Raw genomic sequence first — 20,506 nt, 5'->3', positions numbered from 1 at the left:
AGTGAAACATGGCCCAAATGAAAACTGATTAAAACCCCTCTTAGGTGCCAAACCTCTCAGGGGCACAGCACAGTGATTAACTTTGCTGACTGGGGACTTGTGTAGACACCAGTGCAAATGCTCACTGTGCTGTCTGCTGGTTTGGATCAGCTGACTGGATTCTCAAAGCCTCCATGCCCTCCTTTTCAGGGTGGTACCTATTTCATGGGGTGATTACTTGTAGGCGATGGCCTTAGCCTAGAACCTGACAGGGAGGGAGAGCTCAATAAGTACTTATTTTTAATAAAAGATGAAAAGTTCCACTCACTCAGGCCTATATTAACCTATCAGCGAAAGACAGGAAAGAAACTGCATATTTCACAGGCAAAAATTGAGAATCAGAGTTGTCAACTGGCCAGGGCAAGACCACCAGGCTCATCAGCCACGTAACTAAAATGTAGCACAAGGTGTTCCCACGTCTTCCATGCGTCACGGATAGTAAGCACATCACTCACGGGGAAGGTTCTAAATGCATTCATGCTTTTCCTAAGCCACTGTCTCACTGAGCATTCTCAACGTTTCCCAAAGTGTTCATTAAGGTGCCATGACACCTACCACAGTCATCATCTCTTCTGTGTTCACCTTGGGTTGTTTTTTTGCTTCCAAAAAAGAGTAGCAGATAAGTAGACCATAACTGGAGTTTGCTTCTTTCCCAAGGCAAGTCAGTTCTGGTGGACATAGAGTAAATGTTCAGGCTCTGTGACACAACAGGGGCTGGGAAATGCAGCGCGGCTGGGAAGCTATTTTCCAGGAACACGTTTAGATCATGGGAGGGGTACACGGAGGCTGGGGTGACATTTGCTGTCACTGCCATAGCCAGTGGCAATCCTCTGTGGGGGATGAAGCCTTGACTCAGTCACTATCACATCACATGCATCTCAGCTGACAATTCTGGGAAATGAGATCGTACCTACTGTTTTATCAATACCACATATGTATTTAAGTAAATGAATGTGCTGACCTTCTAGCAGATTGTGAAATGTTTCCGGCTCCACAGAAAATGGACGTGAAGCAAAATGATAAGATGCTTGCCTGGCAATTAAAGAATTCAACAGAACAAAAACAACAGGAAGGGCCCAGGGTCTGGGCCAACTTGTCCAGTCTAGATCCTTACTGCACTTGGGAGGAGATTACACTGTCAGCATCCGTCCCAGATGCCTTCCTGGTCTTCAAGAATGATGTTTGTTTGTTTCTTTGTTTTTCAAGACAGGGTTTCTCTGTGTAGCCTTGGCTGTCCCGGAACTAATAGAGATCCGCTTGCCTCTGCCTCTCTAGTGTTGGGATTGAAGGCATGTGCCACCACCGCCTGGCATCAAGAACAGTTTTTAAAGCTGAAATGAGCCACATGAACATTCCCTTCACAGCTCCTGCTACCCAGATGCACCACTCTCTGCCCACAGCAGCTGCTTTGGTTTGCCCTGGGCCCAGGAACTAGTTCATGACCAGAGCACTTTAGCACATGCCAGGCTGGTCTGTCCATTTCCCTAGGAGGCACAAATTAGCCAGACCATCAGCAGAAGGTCTTGGCTATTGACATCCTCTTGCCTAGAAACATGAGCATGGGGGGGGGGGGTCAGTGCTGAGCCCCTGCTTTGATCACATTTCCATCCACTCCAAGTTCTCTTCCCTGATACATCTCCTATAAGCTTCTAGGCCAACCATGATGGACCAGACGGAGAGCCCTAACACATGCCAAGCAGAGATACACATTCTTTTGCCTTCCATTTTGGGCATGAGCCTCAGAGAGACCTCCTTCCACATACCTGGGGGACATCTTGCTGTCATCCCTGTGTACTTCTTCATACTTAGTTTAATTAAGGGAATGTACATTTTTTTAAAGTTCTTATTACTTTTTTTTCTAAATTTCAGCTTTAGTAAATAGATAATTAAAATAATCTCTGAAAAACAAATCTTCAACATCCAGTAAAACCTTAAATGTCTCATAAATTTTTGTAGTGAAATAAATCTACCCTTCCTCTTAACTATGTCAAATCCTAAGAAAACATGGTTTGGGTACCATATAATCATCCCTGCTGTTATGATCCCCAGTGTGTGGAGCCCCTGCAGTCAAACAGAAAAAGAAAAGCCAGGTGCTCTTAGCCAAACCTGAAAGCTTTGTTCACTGAGTGAACTTACTATTTCTTATTTAAGGGTAAAGTGAACCATACCTCCCTTTAGAGCCGTTTTCACACGAAACTCCACAATATGAAATGACCGCATGTGGAACCCTCTAGAGACAGACACGTTCCTAAAGGAGTAATTATAACCCTGGGCCCACACAGCAAAACCACACAGAAGGTAATAATGGTGTTTGACATCATCACACACCAGAGACGCTTCAGTTTGGGTTTTAAGTGTAGCCTTTTGCAATCAAAACACATTCCGACCCCTGCCTCCTGGAAGGATCTCGAGAAGGTAACACAGGTTTTCATAAGGTAACTTGAAGTCCGCTTTCCTCTATCAACTCTCTTCGGTGAGACTAGTAATTCTAAATTTTGTCTAAAGGTGATTTTCTAATGTAAATCTGAAGCCTCCAGCACCCATTTATTTACGAGAGACCCGCTGAGGGGGTGGTTCAGTAGCTACCAACCCATACGTAAGATTTAGTTGAAAAAGTCTGTCTGGTACATATGGCTGTAAAGCTGAGAACTGTTAAGATCCAGATCTGGTCATGACTGGGGAAAAACACAGACAGCTGACCCAAGCTAGTGGGAGTTTATGGACTCTGGACTGACAGCTAAGGATCCTGCATGGGACCAAACTAAGCCCTCTGAATGTGGGTGACAGTTATGTGGCTTGATCTGTTGTGGGGGAGCCTGGCAGTGGGATCAGGACTTATCCTGGGTGTATGAACTGGTTTTTTGGAGCCTATTGCCTACCATGAGATATCTTGCTCAGCCTTGATACAAGAAGGAGGGGCTTGGCCCTGCCTCACCTTGGTGTACCAGACTTTGTTGACTCCCCAAGGGAGGCCTTACCTCCCTTGAGGAGTGGAAGGAGGGGGAAGTGGGGAGAGGAGGGCAGGAGATGGGGAGGGAGAAGGAATTGGGGCTAGTATGTAAAATTAAAAAATTGAAAACAACAAAAAAAATAGGACCCAGATCTGGGAACTGGGAAGATGGTTCAATGTGTAAGTGTTTGCTATGCACACATGAAGTAAACTTGAATCCCCAGTGCCCAGGGTAGTATGTTCCTGCAACCCCAGCACTAACAAGATGTAGACCCAGAAATTCCAGGACACACTGGCCAGACGCTCTAACCAAAATGGGGTGCTCCAGGTTCAATGAGCAACTCTGTCTCAACACATAAACAAGCAAACAAATGAATAAATAAAATGAAGAGAGAGGTAAAAAAAATCCCCAAGGGAAAACTCTAGCTTCTGCACGTGCACACAAAGATGAACACACTCATTTATGCTCTCCCACGTGTACATACACACCCATTAATTAACTAATATTACTAATTACAGAAAATTAAAGACAGCCTTTGAAAGAGTGATTACCGCTTAAAATGTGAAAAGAAAGCAAAATCTTTATCACTTCTGTGGTGGCAAAGAGCTCAAGGCGGAAGTAGGAGAACACAGTCGGTAAGGACACTGCTGGGCATTGCATTTACTTACAAAGCAGGCAGAAGCAAAATTATAGGGATTACACCTTCCCAGGAACACTATGAGTAAATTGTAGTGTGCTCATCAGTCTAACATGGTCTTCTGACTGGTGCACTCTACAGGTTTACCTGCCTTTCTTAGTAATGGTCTTTCTTGCAACAGAAGACCCAAAGGTACTTTTGCCATTTTAGTTATAATATTACGTGCAGAGAAAAGTAAAATTTGCTTATATCATGAATTTTTTAAATGTCACAATTGATGGCTATTATACATTTCAATGCACTGTTACCCAGATCTGGGAGATCACCTCCCTTTCCGTGACGGGGATAAGTATGCTACATAAGTCATTTCATTCTGCTGCACAGCAAGCAGCTGCTAAACTCAGAACTCCAAGCTTGGCATGGAGCGCATAAGTGAACAGGAAACTATACCCATTGTGATATAGTTAATCTCACATGCCTAGATTTTAAATAAGCATAGAAAAGCACTCCTTGGATCTGTTTATAAGGTGTTTCAAAAAGGTTTAAGGGAAGAGGTAAGAACCAAGTAAGTCTGAATGCCGTCAGCATCGTCCATGGGTCCTAGACGGAAAAAAAAAAAAAGGAAAAGAGGAGAGAGAGCTCAACACCACCAGCATCCATCTCTCCCTGCTTCCCAAACGTGCACACAATGTGATGAGCTGGCTCACACTTCTACCACTGCAGCCACAGCAGTCCCCTGGCTGCCATGTCTCCTCCTCATGGCAAACTGACCTCACCTTTAGACCACGAACCACAGTGAACCCTTCCTTCATTAAGCAGTCTTCGTCAGGTACTGAAAACTAATCAATACACCCAATCCCAAACACCTACAGGATAGAAAGCAAAGAAATAGGCACCTGTGGGGTTTTGTAAACTGCAGTACCTGCATGACTGTCTGGCAATCAAGACGAATACTTGTTCTCCCTCAGTCCAAAGCAACTTCTTTAACTATCGTTCCTAGCCACAGAAGAAAAGTCACATCTATTTTTTCAAGGTTCTGTAAATGACAAGCAAAGATTTTTGCAGAAGACTTCAAAGGGTCAGCTCTGGATTTCTCAGCAAGAGCTAAGTCCATGTGCAATCTTACAGCATTGCGGACTGAAAACAAAGGTCAGAAAAGACAGCAATAAGAAAGTCAAGGGCTAAATTTTAATCTTACAGTTTAAAACACCAGTTTAATTTAGCCACGAAATGTTCAAGAAAACTACAGGAAAAATTTCTTCCTCCTACAGATTTATGAAGACAGAAGAGAAGCTAAGAGAGCTCTCATGTGGGCCAACATGGTTTGCTTCAAACTTTCTAGACCTACTTCATTTAAAATGTGCTAAAAATGCTATCTTGACTCTTCAATTTGTTGATGTGAAATTAAATGGACTTATATATCTATCAAATGCTTGTTCTGTGGTGTTTTAACATAATCAATGCCTAAGTCAGAGAGGCTGAGGATCTGTTTGGATTTGAATCCTAACATCATCATATCCTCAGCAATGCTCCTGTTTAAAGTAACAGCATCTTTCCCACAGGGTTTCTGTGATGCTTTAATTGGCTGATACATTTGAAGCATTCAAAGGATGTGTAGGAGTCAGAAAGAGATCAGAGAATGCTAGTAGCCACCATTATCTTCTTGAAAAGAATATCATAGTCAGCCCAACGGGAGGAAGTGCACCATGACCCAACAAGGAAATGGGCCATCACAAAACCAGAGAATTTTACTCCCAAAATAGGTACAGCACATTGTTTATTAAAAAAAAAATCTTCAGTTTCTTCAAGGGCCTAACAGCCAAATATTTTGAAAAATACAAAGCCAACATTTGATTCCCAGACAACACTTCCTCTTCAAGTGCATGCTGACAACCTTGGGACTGTATGAAAAAGAAGTTTTCAAATCTGATGCTATTTCATCAATTGTCGCTTATAGGAAAAAAAAAAAAACTGCTGAAATGTTTGCGCCTACACAGAACAAGACCCTAAATGAGGAAACAGTAGTCCCAGTCAGATGTTGAGGCAGGAGGGCCTCTGTGAGTTCGAGACCAGTCTGGGCTATGTAGGGAGACTGTCTCAAAGAGAGGGTGTGTATGTGTGTGAAATTTTACTTTTTAGAGATGGGACATTTAATGAAAACAAATTTTCCACTTTCTATCAATAAGAACATACATTAGGTAAACCTAGGTTCATTTTCCATTCCACACTTCCTCATTCTGGTTATTTGAAATTACCCTCAATGCATTCCTTTCTTGGGTCTTCTACACCCAGTTTCACATCCCACACTGCTCTACTTTGTCAAAACAGAGTCCTGATGGAGACGGCCCTAGAACTAACCACCAATCTCCAGGCTCCATTTCTCTCTTCTGGTCTCTTCCTGGAACCCAGCCAATGCCACACATACTTGTAGGTCAGCTCTCTCTTCTCCTAGACCAGAATTTGCAAAATCCTATGGATGAGTCAGAGTCTATCGCAGATTTTCGGGGAACTGTTGTGAAACACATCTAACCTCTCTTGCATCACTCATGAATTTTGTGTCTCTGGGTCACTCATAAATTTTGCTGCATATGTCTTGAAACGATGCAAAACTAGGGTATGTACAGTATATCACTTCTGAGATTGGATCCTGCAAGTTTATCCTCTAACAAAATAAAACAAACGGCCTAGCAGACCAGGAAAGGGTTACCTCCCCAGCCCCCAGCTACTTCAACCTCACACAATCAGGAGAGAGAAGTCAGACTTCAGGCCTGACCTGGGAGCAGCCCACAGGAGACAGCTCTGTGATCCTGGATTATTCTCCCTGATAAGGTTTGTTGTTGTATAGGTCTGGTGGTCAAATGATACTAGTTCAATCAGTTATCTGCACTTTAAGGGTGGGGGTGGGGTGGGGTGGGGTTTGAGTAGCAAGCAGCAAGCAGGTGTGGCATACATAGATGACTTGAGTAAGAAACCTAGGCAACAAGGCTCAGGTGCACTTACCCAGCCAGCAACACTGCACAGGGCCCCACAGTGGAGGGAATACCTGGGAGTTTGTCCTTGGCATCTCTGGAAGTTTGCTTCCTATGCCTTTCCTCTTCCCCATTACCTCTACCTAGTGATTATGTTCAACAAAACTATGATTATAATAAATTTCACTGTCCATCTAAAGAGTCACTGTCTTGAATGGTGTTTCAGGGACTTCCAAATTCACATCCTGTTCTTTTTTACCCCTTTTGTGGAATCATTTACAGTCTCATTAGAATTATGAGTATCATGTTCCAATACTTTGGTCATTAGAAACCTTCAAGTTTATTTTTCTACTGGGGGAGCATGCACACACTACAGTGTGATTATAGCGGTCAGAGGACATCCTTCATGAATCAGTTCTCTCCTTCCAGAATGTGAGTTCCAGACTGGCCAGAGGTAAGAACCTTCTTCATCCTCTCCGCCATCTCAAGCAATCCTTTCCCTCACCCCTAGTCCTCAAATAGTCATCAATAATAAATCTCCCTCCTCTGCTACCTTTTTACATTCTTAAATATCTTTACATGTACTTATTTTTTAGATTTTTTTTTTCCAGATTATAGTTCCCTCAAAATTCCCTGGGTACTTTGCAAACATCCTCCTGTGAATCATCATCAAACTCAAAATACCATAGATTCTCTTTGTAAAACAATGGTCCATCCATGTAATTAACCCAGAGACACAGAACTGCCTGCTCAGACATACCCCACCTCACCTACCTCTATCTCCTATTCCAACCAACCCTGTGGCGAATTTAGGCCAAACTCCCTTCTCCCTGTTCATATCTTTCTTTTTGGAACTAAACTGTCAGCAAATGTTGGCTCTTTCTTCAAGTCTTTCCACTTTGAACACTGCTGTAACAGCCTAGCCCATACCAAGCTTTACCTGAAAGAGCTTTCAAAACAGTCACCAGGCTTCAATTCTTACCGCCCATACTCATTCTCAACATAGGCACTGGATGCTGGCCAGTCACAATTCGGATCAAGCCTTGCACCCTCCCAGGGCATCTTCATATGTTATTAGAATATCATAGGGATGGGAGAAGTACATCAGAGACAGCCAGGAGGCCAGCATGGCTGGAGTTGGTGGAGACAGTGCTTAATATTCAGGAAACATTCAGCAAGGATTTACTGAATGGATGAATCTAATCGTATGTCAAGATGTAAGTCTTTAAATACTCAGAGATAACTATTTATATAACTCTACAGCTACCTAAATAGAAGCAATAAAAATCTTTCTTTGACTATCAAAACAAACCACTTGGGGGTAAAACGTACCACAGTGCTGGAATCTCCAGGGCTGCTCTGCGGTGTCATCACCAGACTTCACTAGAACTGTGTGCAGGCAGTGTCCTCCCAAGAGTCCAAGTCCCGTCCCAGGCTGCCTTGTGACTGGACTAGCTTTACCCATAAGCCTATCAACACCACCACCAAGCCTGGTGTGCTCATGAGCACTTCCAGAATGCCCTCATTTCCCCACATCCTACAGAGGGTTTTCATGAGTCTCCTTGGGTCTTTTTTAAAAACACTAAAACATCTGGCCCATTATATAGGTTTAATACAGCCCAGAGGCAACGGGCTCTCTGCTGGATGATCTTGGCATAATTGCTTTTATTCACATCATTCTATTTTGAAATTTAAAGTCAGTCCCTTTAGCCCTCTTTCCAGTGATAATGACCATTTTTAATTGTTTAGTAGAGAGGCTTTGTTAGTATTACTATTTTTAAGATTTAAATTAAGGGAGGACAAGCTTTTTCATCTAGAGAATTATACTCTCTACCACTTCTTCTGCCTTGCTGTTAGACTGTGCTAACACACATGTATGATATTTATAGCTAAGTTACTATTGGGAAACACGTTTTTGAGGCAACAAAGGAATGTCGAAGATAGGATGAATGAATGGCCTACATGTACAGGATAAAAACGAGCTCCCACAGACATTACAATTCAGTTCCCTACCTAGAAGGAAGGGGTAAACATATACACGCCACAGGGTCGTACGAAAGATGTGTGATAATATGAGCAAGGCTCCCAGAGCTGTGACTGCATATGACAGGTAGTTACCCAAAAGGTCTGACTAGAAGAAGAAAGTAGAGAGAGGGCCAAGGGAAGAGGAAGAGGAGGAGGGGAGAGAGGAAAGAGGAGGAGAAACAGTCCTACTCAGAGTGGAACAACCAAATGTTGAATATTTATATCAATGTACAAGGTCAGAAATGTTGGACTTAGTGCCTGTGTCCTCATTTTTCACGTGTCAGTTGTCCTTGGAGATGTCTTTAGCATCCTATGCTGACAATGTTAGCATTAATATTTGTTCCTCCTAACCCTAATCTCTTGTGTAAATTTTTCTACGTAAGTCTCCATGCTCTCCTTAGCATTTCCATCCCATCTCTACTCACAGCTGGCTTCCCCCAGCTACTTCTTTTGGTCAAACCTGACGAAATTCTCTTTGCCTGTGTTGGAGACGACTCCTCTTCAAGCGTTCTTCTCATGTCTTGTCTCAAATGTATGTGAGGCCAGAAAACGGCTTCAGTTACCTGAAGAGAGGTAAGTGGACAAAGGACCACTGGGATCCTTTCAAGCTGACAGCTTTTTGAGGTACCTGACTCTTTCGGTGACACCTACTCCCTGTCCTGCTCTTGCATGAAAGACACATGTCACATCCTCCCAGTCCACAAGCAGGCTGGAATGAGACGCTTCCATCCATGAGGACACTGGTTTTCTAAGTGACTCGGGGAGTGTTCCTTGTACGTTCGTCATCTGAAACCGCCACTTGTCTACATCTTCTCATTACTCTTCACTAGTAACTTGCATTGTTTGAGGGACATTTCCAGCTTCCTCAACGGTTAAAGAAACCTCAATCCTTAGCCATAAGTTAGGAGGCAGCAATGTCTCTTACTGAGCGCTGCAGACCTATCTGCTCATTCATCTCCTACATGGTTTACTCATTCGTAAACCCTTACCATAGACACTTCACGTTTTGCCCCTTCCCCAAAGCATTCAGCCCTCTCTTTGTCACCTATAAAGTGGACAGGGACATATCGGAGTATCCACTGCAGGTACACTACCAGTAAAACTATCTTCCTATCCATGCTGGCTAGTTCTATGTTGACTTGACACAAGTTAGAGGTTTTGTTGTTGTTGTTGTTGTTGTTTTTTAGAAATCAAACTTCAATTAAGAAAATGTCCCACCAGGTTGACCTGTGGGCAAGCCTGCAGTCCATTTTCTTGACTGAAGATTGATGGGAAGGCCCCAGTTCACTGTTGGCAATGCCACCGTTGGGTTGGTAATCCTGGGTGCTATAAGAAAGCAGGCTGAGCAAGCCATGAGGAACAAGTCAGTAAGCAGCATCCCTCCATGGCCTCTGCATCAGCTCCTGCCTACAAGTTCCTATCCTGACTTCCCTGGATGATAGATTACAAGCTGCAGAAGAAAATAAGCCCTTTCCTCCCCATGTTGTTCTGCTCCTGGTGTTATTGTCACAGCAATAGAAACCCTAACTAAGACTCCATTGTTCTCTCCAACCTCAAATAGAAAGAAGGCACAGAGCAGGCCACACTAAGAACAGCACAAGATCCTTTCCGGAAACGGAGAGCACCCCTGTACCTGAAGGCCCTCTCTGGCCTGGCTGTCTATGGCTGTGTGGAGAATGGTACAGACGGTTCCAGACAAGCAGGAGACAAGACACTGGCACTCAGCGGGGGTGAGGAAGGACAGACACGGTAAGGAAGTGGTACCTGAACTGGGCCCTCAAGGGGTTAAGTAAGAATGCACACAGATTGAACTGTCTCTGCTATACACTGATGATTAATTCTACGCATATTGAGCATTTTAACTTCTTTAGTCATCTCTCTTCCTCGCATTGTACCTTGGTCCTCTCTGGATCGCAAAGGGATGTGAAGCAGATCTCACCTATTCAGGGACAAACTGCTGAGACTCGAAGGCTTAGCCATCCGTCCTTCTTACAGCGGCAAGTACAGGCCTTTGAAAAGTTTGTGCGGCAGGACTGGGAAAGTGGCTCAACGATCTTGCTGCCCAAGTTTGAGGTCCTGAGTCTATATCACATAAAAAGCCAGGCCTGCAGCAATTATCTACATTCCCAGTGCTCTGCCAGCAAGCTGGGAGCTGGAGCCAAGAGAAGTGCAGGCATGCGCAGTAGCAAACAGCCAAGAAGAGCCATGCGGCTCCAAAATGTAAGGGAAGGACCGCACTCCGACCTCCATATGCACACTATGGAGCACACATGTACACACACATACATATCACACACACACACACACACACACACACAACATATGCACGGAAACATTGGAAAACATCTGAGGGGAAGGGAAAAGGCAGAAAGACACACAGGGAGCAAGGAAGCTGCAACTCGGCCATTCCGTTTATTTCCGCTCCCTCCTTTTCCAGTACCTTTGCTCTTTAGCCTGCCTGCCTGCAATAAGTCCTACTCCCTCCCTTTGTTGCGAAAAACCCTTCCAGGCACAACTCCTTATCCCTTCACAGCTGTTATCCCTCTGTCCGGGTCATCTTCTCCAGCCTCTTCCTTCCTGTGGCCCTGGTGTTCGGCTCATTGTTTAGTTGATCTCATTAAGCTTCAGAGTCAGTCTCAATGCCAAGCAGATTTTAAATTCCTCAAGGCCATAAGCCACATCATATCTATTTGGCGCACCTCCCCTGTTGCTGCCACCCAGTCATGCCCTCAAGGACAAAAGAAGCTGGCAAATACTTGCTAAGCACTAAGTCTTTCCGAAGTTCCTATCACGCAGGTCTAATGTTCTTTCATCAGATTGTCCAAGTTCAGAAGCGCACTGGACAAAGTTAGACATCAAAGTGTTCTTTCCCAAGTGACATAAATCCATCTCTTCTCAAATTTGCAGTCACTGAACCAACAGTAAGTGTCTTTACCAATCACAGAAAATAAAAATGTGCAGTCCCACAGAAGAGGATCTACTTTATGACCTCTTTCCAGCGCAGCTGGCCTGGCTGCCCCCCGAGGGGAGGGGCTTGTCACTCCAGGGCAATTCAGTAAGGTAAATACTCAAATACTCCCTGCCTACACATGGTCCCCACCAGAGAGATATTGGAAGCGGGCCAATGACCTCAAACTTCAAAAATGAAATTTAACATGTTGAAATGAAACTGCACTTTTAAAACTCAGCTACTTTTCATGAACATCTATAGAGTAATTCTATGAAAATCACATTAAATCACACATTTTCATGCTGAGAAGCTTTAGGATCTAAAGATAACAAATGGATCAGAATGTGCCCTCCCCAAATACTAATTTCTTTGGGTGGGGGAGGCAGATCTGGACATTTCAAACTAGTGTATAAGAAAGAATAATGGGACAGTTGAATAAAGTCAGTAGGTCAGTCCTCAGAGTCTGCTGGGAACACACTTGAAGTTCTGAAAGACATCAGGTAAGAAGCAGAGAAAGACAAAAAGAAATAAAACTGGAGAGACCAAAAGAAGACATTGGGAAGTAAGAGAACTGAGGGTCTTGGGTGATTCCACCAATCAACTTCCCTTGAGAAGTGAAACCGGCACACAGGCTCTAACACTGTGTCAGCACTTAGAGCAACTGTCTAAGACAGGGACCTCCGTTAGGCACAGCATCCTCAAACTGGGCTCATCTCAGCTCACAGAAAGTGCATATTTTCTACTTTCTGTAGGGGAAAAAAAAAACCCACACACATAAAAATCACATCTTAACTGAAGTACCACCCAGAAGCCATGGAAGCAATATTTTTTAAATTATCTTCTTAAACAACATGAAAAAACTTCACATTGTTTCTAAAAACTATTATTATTGGGTTTTTGTTTGTTTTTAACCATAAAGACTGCTATAAGAACTGTTCAATGGGCTGAAGTGATGGCTCCATGGTAAAAGTACTGGCTGCTTTTCCAGAGGACCTAGGTTCGATTTCCAAAACTCCACGGCAGCTCACAACCATCTTTACCTAAGTTCTGGAGGATCTGACCTTCTCTTCTGGTCTTAAAAGAACATTCCCATGTGAAATTTCCAGAGGTCTTTCTGGCACTGGCAACTTCCCTCTTGTGACCACAAAAATGGTGAAGGTCTCACGTGCTCATGTGACCACTGAGGTTTTTTCCCTCTGCCAATCCGAGTCTACCAGAGCAAAGGTGGAGATAAACCTGGCCTGGTGGCATGTGCCTATAACCCAAGCACTGAGAGCTGGAGCAAGAGGCTCAGATATTCAAGGTCATTCTCTGCTTTGCAGCAAGTTCCAAGTCAGCTTGGGCTACACGAGAGCCTATCCATTAAAACACAACAACCATCAAAGACAAAAGCAAACAAAAATCCCCACTTAGAAATGAAGTAGAGAAAGGTATAATCCGTAAACAAAAGTCCAATGAAACAGTGGAGTCTGGTGCTAAGACTATTAAAAACGACTGGGAAAAAAAAAACACACACACACACAAATTAAGAGAGCTGAGATATACCATGATAAAGATGGATACAAAGACAATTTGACTGTGGCAGTAATTAAGCAATGTGTCTACCAGTTAATGTTTGTTAATAATAAAATGTTTCTTTGGCAGCTGGAGAGATGGCTCAGAGGAATAGAGCACTGGCTGCTCTTCCAGAGGTCCTGAGTTCAATTCCCAGCAACCACATGGTGGCTCACAACCATCTGTAATAAGATCTGGTGTCCTCTTCTGTACTGCAGGATACATGAAGGAAGAAACCTATATACATAATAAATAAAAATCTTTAAAAAAATAAAATAAAATGTTTCTTTAACTTCTTTTAAATATGAAGAAATAATAGTTTTTTTGAGGAAGAAAATAAAGCACAGGGTTCCGCAACATCTGCTTGAATGAAGGTTCTGGAAACCTTACACAGCCAGAGTTAATTTAACCAGCCAGTTGATACTAGGCTCTAGTAAAAATGCTACGGAAAAACTGGAGCGACAAAAACCTTTCAGTTAAAATAGTAAAACTGATCATTTCTCTTACATTCCTATAAATAACTGATTTTTCTTTTCTCTGATTTTCAAAAAGTCACGGCCCCAGAGCCCCACAGCACCCATCTGCCCAGCCTGTAAACTTTTCCAGAGACCTCATCGGCCTCCAGAAATCATTCTAAAGGATAAAAACACTAAGCAAGCCTCGCTGTCTTCAGCAGAAACCCCTCCTGCTTGCCTCGTGGCTGTTTCCCCTTGTCTCTCCTAGGGGAAGATGGAAAACAGCTGTCCAGTTTCCCTCAGACTTCTTTTTCCTTCCTGCCTGGCCCATCCCATAGCTTAAAAGAAGCAGAAGCACAGCAGGTGATTCCAGAGGACAGCTGGCCCCGGCCTGATTTGTCCCTGCGGCTGGAGAAAGGAGGCCCCCTCTACACCTCCTGCAATGATGTCACTAACCTGCTAGAAGAAAGGTTCTCCAGAGAATGCACGGACTTCTCTAGAAATCCACCGATAGATATAGTCAAACAACAAAAGCAACTTGCAGTCAGCATTGTGCCCTGGGATCTGATTTCACTCCAGAGCTGATCTGTGCGCATTGGTTTGGAGGTAAGCTTGACGCAGACTATGTTTGACCTGTATCAGTGACTTCTGCTCTTGGGTTTCTTGTCACTGGCAGCCTCTGGACATAAGCAGCTTTAGAACTGTCTTTCTATAGCCCAATCTAGAAGATAACTCTGCCAGTTCTCTCGGTCATTCCAAACAGGAGCAATCTCTATTGCATGAAAGACATACTCTGAAAATTGCTGTTTTTACGAACCCTGGAGTTGTCAGCAAACAGGAAAGCCAGTGCCATCACCTGAGTCTTCATCGAGACATACAAATTGGGGAGTACAAACAATCCCGTCACAAATTCTTTTTAGGATTTATAAGATTCTGATTCAACTTTCCCAGAGTAGCTTCCATATGTGCTAGTGTGCTACACGCCTATTATTAGTATCCTCTGCAAACACACCGACTGTTCTCACACATGAAAAAAACGTAAACACCTGATTTGATCAACAAATACAGCTTTACGATCCTAAGGCGTGTGTGTATGCCGTGACTATCTCAAGTAGAGTCAAAGGATAGATAGCTCTTTAAATTGACTGGGGCCGATTCATTTTTTTTTTAACGTCTTTTATCTTTGTGTTTATTTTCGACTTTTTTGAGATGGGTTCTTGCTATGTAGCCCCGGAAGACTTTGCGCTCACTGCATGCTCAGGCCTGGAACTCAAGGCAATTCTCCTGCCTCTGCATCACTACCACGCCAAAAGGTTTTCATTTTTGCTAGTATATTTCATTCTGCTTTGTATATCCCACAATAATCGAGAAGGACAGTCGCTATCTACAAAGAAGCCCCCAAAAGGTTTGTTTTGGTATGCAGATATATACACTCGTCGCGAACTCCTTCTGGCTCTGTCCGGGACAAGGCTGATGCAAACAGCCCACAGCAGACATGTCGTATGTCTAATTAAAGCTAATGAGGTCCGGGAGAGGACTCAGTACAACATCCACAGAAGCAAAAGGACCTGAGTTCAGATTTCCCAGCGCCCGTGTACACAGCTAGTAACCCGTTTATTTGTTACATTTTATAACAAGATTTTCACTCGCCTACTAATGACTCATCTACTAAATATTCCCAAGTACAAAACACGGAAGCCTATCGTGCTCATCATCAGAACTTACACATCATACTGAGCATAGAAATTCGGCTCCTTTCAGAACAGCTCAACGTTTCTCCTGAGATCATGTTTCTAGATGACTCTCAGAGCACTGAAACACGCAGAAGGAAACCCGGGGACAGTCTTAACCCACATTAAAATTCAGTGTTATTCTTGAGTTAAGAACTGAACGAATGCCTCCGTTCAAGAAATAAACAGAGGGCCTCAGCATCTTTTCTTCTCTTTCCAAACTAAAACCACCCTCTTTCTTTCTGACCCTAACAGACTCTGAGAATCTGTCTTCTCCGGCAGGTTTATGTTTCTGTGGGCATCTGAAAAAGAATCCAGAGTTCAACCCTTCAACAGGCTGCGGCCTGTCTCCCTGTGGCAATTAACAACACTACTGATAGCACATCAAGGCCAGCTGGAGAGCAAAGCTAGTTCACAAGAACTGAGAATGCAGCCCAGGGCTCTGCAGGCAGGCAGAAGAGGCCCAGAAGTGAGGTCCTTAGCAAGCTGAGATGGAGGTGTGGAAGGGGGCTGGAAGAGGACAGGCTTGAGGACAAAAGTGGATCTCTAAACAGTTGCAGAAGCCTTAGAACTCCATGAACATTCCAGGAGCTGACAGTTCATGAGCAGTAACTACAAAATATAATAAAGCAATTTTATAGCTAACTGAAATGTGAGCCTTTAGCATGTGAACTGGGAGGTGCCGAGGACGAAGGAGCATTATGTGTGCGGTTTATGCTTGTCTCTCTCAACTTAAGGTATGTCACAGATGACCTATAAACGACCGACTGACTTTCCTACCCTCAGGATTTCCATCTACTAAAACTGAAGACAAGATACACGCCCTACCTTACGCTTCATCTCCACGAGGCTAAAATGTGAATTAGGACACATTGAGCAAGATGCAAGAGTATTTGGCTATTTGAAAACAGCAAGTATGCAGGAAGCTGCCTGATCTATCGGACATTGCCTGTCCTTCAGCTGATGAAATGCTTACGAATTTGAGAGGAAAGTTTAGTTAACGCAATTAAAGTAATGGCCCAATTTTATCCCATTGCCCAGTACTTTCTGGTTTTCTTCTATTTCTGAAATGTTTTCACCATCAGCTAATCAAATCACCCTTCCACATAACACTGAGCTCTGAAACACCAAAGAGTATCGAGAAATGGCCTGTGTGCTACATTTATTTATCATATGCACAGAAATATTTTCTTTGAAAACTGGGTCCAATTTTCAAAGATAATTTCCATTTAGAATGGGACAGTGGAGAAGGATTTGGGAAACATTTCCAGTCCTCGCTACCAGCAAACAGCTGCTTACAATGTCTCGGGAGTCTGGCATTCTGACCCCTGCTTCCCACTCTGACTCTAATTCATCACATGAAGTTTATGGGAAGATAATTTCCCTTGTGAGTACCCTGGGTATAGACACCGGCTTCATTCCCATGTCCACCATGTCTACAGGTACACAGATTTGGGTTGTGCAGGCCAAACATCTGCTAGTAATTTAGTGACCTCCAGGGGGTTTAGTCTACAAATCACAATAGGAAGAGATAATGTAATTCCAGTATGAGAAAATCTCAAGGCACTAAATATACTATAGGAACAGTCTTGCCCCGTGTTGGACATTCTGTCAATAGGGTTGTTAGACACAGAAAATTTTGAGGTGCCTTTTTTTCCCTTTAGAATGGCAAACAGCCAGCCCCTCTCAGGATGGTGTAAAGCTTCCATTGGTACAGTTCCCACCATCATAGGCCCCGGTTCCCCCAAAAGGCCTGCTCCAAACACAACCAAGGACAATGGAAAGGGAAGACATATTAAAATATTTACTATATTTAGGACTGAGACATCCTAATGACTGAAAAAAATGCTTAAATTAGGCTGTAATCAGCCATCTCTCTCTCTCTCTCTCTCTCTCTCTCTCTTTTTTTTTTTTTTTTTTAGTTTTTCGAGACAGGGTTTCTCTGTACCTTTGGAGCCTGTCCTGGCACTAGCTCTTGTAGACCAGGCTGGCCTAGAACTCACAGAGATCCGCCTGCCTCTGCCTCCCGAGTGCTGTGCGCCACTTTAATGGTTTTGAAAGCAAACCTTATCAATGCATTAACCCAAATTACTCCCCTTCTTTTCCTCCACTTGTTAAAATCATAATATTAAGAATTATGTGCTTTCTTTCATGCAGCACAAAGGAACAAAGACAAGAAGAAATAAGTAGCAAAATAATGTATCACAAATAATATAAAAAAAATAAGAAAACAATAAAGCTTTGTTTCATCCCAGAATGCATTTTCACAGGTCTTAAAACTGTCTCAGAGACTGAAATAATTTTCTATAATAAGGCAGTATAAAATTCCTATGAAGCTAAGAACTTTGTCTCAGGGATAAACCCAGGTCCAGCCAGGACAGCGCTAGAACCTTCTGCATTAGCCACACCACTTATCTCACTGAAATGGGCCATACTAGCAGATTTGTGAACAACTGCTAAGGAATACTAAAGTAGACACATACACAAGTATTGTTCCCTAAGACGATGCCGACTTCACCTGGCAAACCTAACTCTTACTGTGTGTTGTCTCTCTCTTCACCAGGCCCTAACCTGGGGAGAAATGTGAACCCATCTTCACCCAGCAGGACCAGGATGAGAACCTAAAAATCCCCAGCATGCAAAGACCTAGGTTGTTTCCTTTTGCCAATTTCCCTCCTCCTCAAGGTACTTTGTCAAAAAAAAAAAATCTTCTACTGGGTGATTTCACTATCTCTTTTTAGTCTGGATATTAAAATGTACGCTGTAGGCCAGTGTTTTCACTTAACTATTGAAACTGAAAATGATTACATAGCCCTGTCAGTGAGTAAAACGGCTCTTCCAACAGGCAAGTTCTCTAGGTTGCTTAGTCACGTATTTTCTTTTACTACAGCTGTAGAAATTCCAAGAAAGCTGGGGCTATCTCTTGGGTGCACCCCTACCTGTCCCCCTAGTAACTGGTGCTTTGGCTAAGCCCATCCTGAAGGGTAACATCACGTATTAGATCCAACTTTTTCTCTCTTTTTGACTGAGATAGAGTTCACTAACTTAGAAGAAGAAGAGGAGGAGGAGGAAGAGGAGGAGGAGGAGGAGGAGGAGGAGGAGGAGGAGGAGGAGAAGGAGGGGATAGAGGAGGTGACCACATCTGTGCAGGAAAACAGTATGCACGAGCAGTCAGGTGACCCTGTTTTTTTTTTTTTTTTCACACACTTTACGTTCTGTAATTCTCTTTAGTAGTATAGTGTGAAAGCTTCTACAAATCTAGCCCAAATTTTTCATCTCAAGAACTGGCACTGCTCTAGCATAGAACCAGGGTTCAGTTCCCAGCTCCCGTGTTAGGAAGCTCCTCACAGCCTGTTAGCCCACTTCCATCAGATCTGACGTTCTCCTCTGACCTCTGCGAGCACTCAGATGCACATGCACATCCTCCCAGACACATCATTTTAAAATGATAATAAATATTTTTTAAAAAATTTCACCTCATGAATACTATTATCATTTATTAAAAAAATGTGAAAACTGAAAAAAACAAAATTATTAAATGTGTAAACTCTGTAACATGAAAGGTAATGAAAATATTTCTAGGGAGAGGTTCTTCCTTCCTTAATGTATCGTTGACTAAGCAGCAACAAACACCAAATGATTTTAAGAATCTACTAGGAAGTCCCTAGAAACCAACGTGTCAATTCCTGACCTAAAGAATTCCAGGTAAATGAGGCTGGCTTTTTGGATTGGAAGCAAGGGATTGGGTTTCATTATGAACGCCAGCTGGCCTAAGCTGACTCTGCTGCCTCCAAGGAGAGATGAGAAACTTGTCAGGTCACAACTTAGTTCAGATCCAGTCCCAGACTGATTCTGATGCCATGTGGCATCGCTTACGGTGCTCCCCACCGCAATTCAAGCCCCTCCGCCTCCGAAACACACAGAGACGGACACGCACAGACAGACACACACACACAGACAGACACACACACACACACACACACACACACACACACACACACACGACCCACCCGCGGGGCTGGCCCAGGCGGCTTCTGGCTGAGGTTATCCAGCCATCCCGGGGTATTGATGAAGTGCAGGGGCGCTGGAATCCTGCGGCTGGGGGTGGCTCAGTACCGGCTTCCCGGGCTTCTGCGGTCCCGAGGTCGCACAGGCAGAGCCAGCAAAGGCGCTCACGACCACCACCATCCCTGGATAATTGGTGTACAGGAGGAATGGGACACGCGGCTGTGCCACCCAATCCCGCGGGAGCACGGGAGTCCGGGGGCCCGTCCAGTCCCCGCTATTAGCTACTGATCTCCGTGCTGCTGTGGAACCGGGATCGGTGGTGGGCTCTCGGGTGAAAGATCATGGAGCCAGGCGAGCGGGCCCGGGTGCACAGCCCACGGGGAATCCGCACACAGCGAGAGACGTGGCTCTAGCAGCCTGGCAGGGACTCGTCCCGCGCAGGAGGGAAGCTTCTCTGCTCTAGATCCACGGCGCCCCCGCCCCAGCGCCCCGATCTCCTTCCCCGTACCGCTCCCCCCCCTCACCGCTCGGTCCTCCGGGGCGTCTTCTCACCGCGTCCCCGCGGGGCGCCCAGACTCCGGACCCCTGGAGTCCGGCCCTCAGAGCGCACGCCGAGCCATCCAAGCCCAGGGCGCCGCGCCCGGGTTACTCCGCAGCAGCCTCCGGCGGCCTTGCGGACGGGGCGGGGACCGTCGGCGGAGGGCGGGCCGCGGCAGGGCTCGGCCTGGGGCGGAGGAAGCCGCAACGTCAGCAGAGAGCTGGGGAAGCGACGTTGGGAAGGGGGAGAACAGGACCCCCGGGCGGCCCAATCTCGACCTCAGCCCACGCTCCCCTCCGCGGTCCCAGGACCCAGTTCAGCCTTCCCGCCGCCAGGATCGAGACCCCACGCACCCTGCCCTGCCCTGCCCAGCCTCTTTGGCTCCTGCTCTGGTTTCTCGGGACCTGAGAGCTTCAGGTTCCACTCTGGAATCGCACCCAAAGAAAAGATAACTTCTGGAGGCCCGCGGGGGAGGGGCTGATGCGTCTGTAAAGAGCTGGAAGATGAAAGCTGAGAATTTAAAGAATCCCACTCCCGAAGCTAGTGCCCAATCCCCTCCCGAGGCTCCAAAATAGTTACACTCCAGTTGCCTTCCCCCTCCCCTCTTTCCTGATTTCAGTTTTACTCTCAAAGAGAAGGGGGGGGGGGGG

The 20,506-nt window shown here is 44.7% G+C and overlaps 1 protein-coding gene across 1 annotated transcript in view; it reads right to left on the bottom strand.

Moving 5' to 3' along the window:
* Dse (dermatan sulfate epimerase) overlaps positions 1-20,225 on the bottom strand; it is a 56,746-nt gene extending 36,521 nt beyond the window's left edge. Inside the window, exons 1-2 of the mRNA XM_050137980.1 lie at positions 19,843-20,225; positions 19,321-19,500 (exon numbers count right to left, since the gene is read on the bottom strand). The gene's annotated coding sequence lies outside the window, so the exon portion shown is untranslated. The remainder of the gene's footprint in view (positions 1-19,320; positions 19,501-19,842) is intronic.
* Between the last annotated feature and the right edge of the window lie 281 nt (positions 20,226-20,506).

The sequence above is a fragment of the Alexandromys fortis genome, unplaced genomic scaffold, assembly GCF_014885135.2.
Source record: "Alexandromys fortis isolate MF-2015 unplaced genomic scaffold, M_Fortis_MF-2015_v1.1 scaffold_14, whole genome shotgun sequence".
Lineage (NCBI taxonomy): Eukaryota > Metazoa > Chordata > Mammalia > Rodentia > Cricetidae > Alexandromys > Alexandromys fortis.
This window is presented reverse-complemented; position numbering and strand designations above follow the sequence as displayed.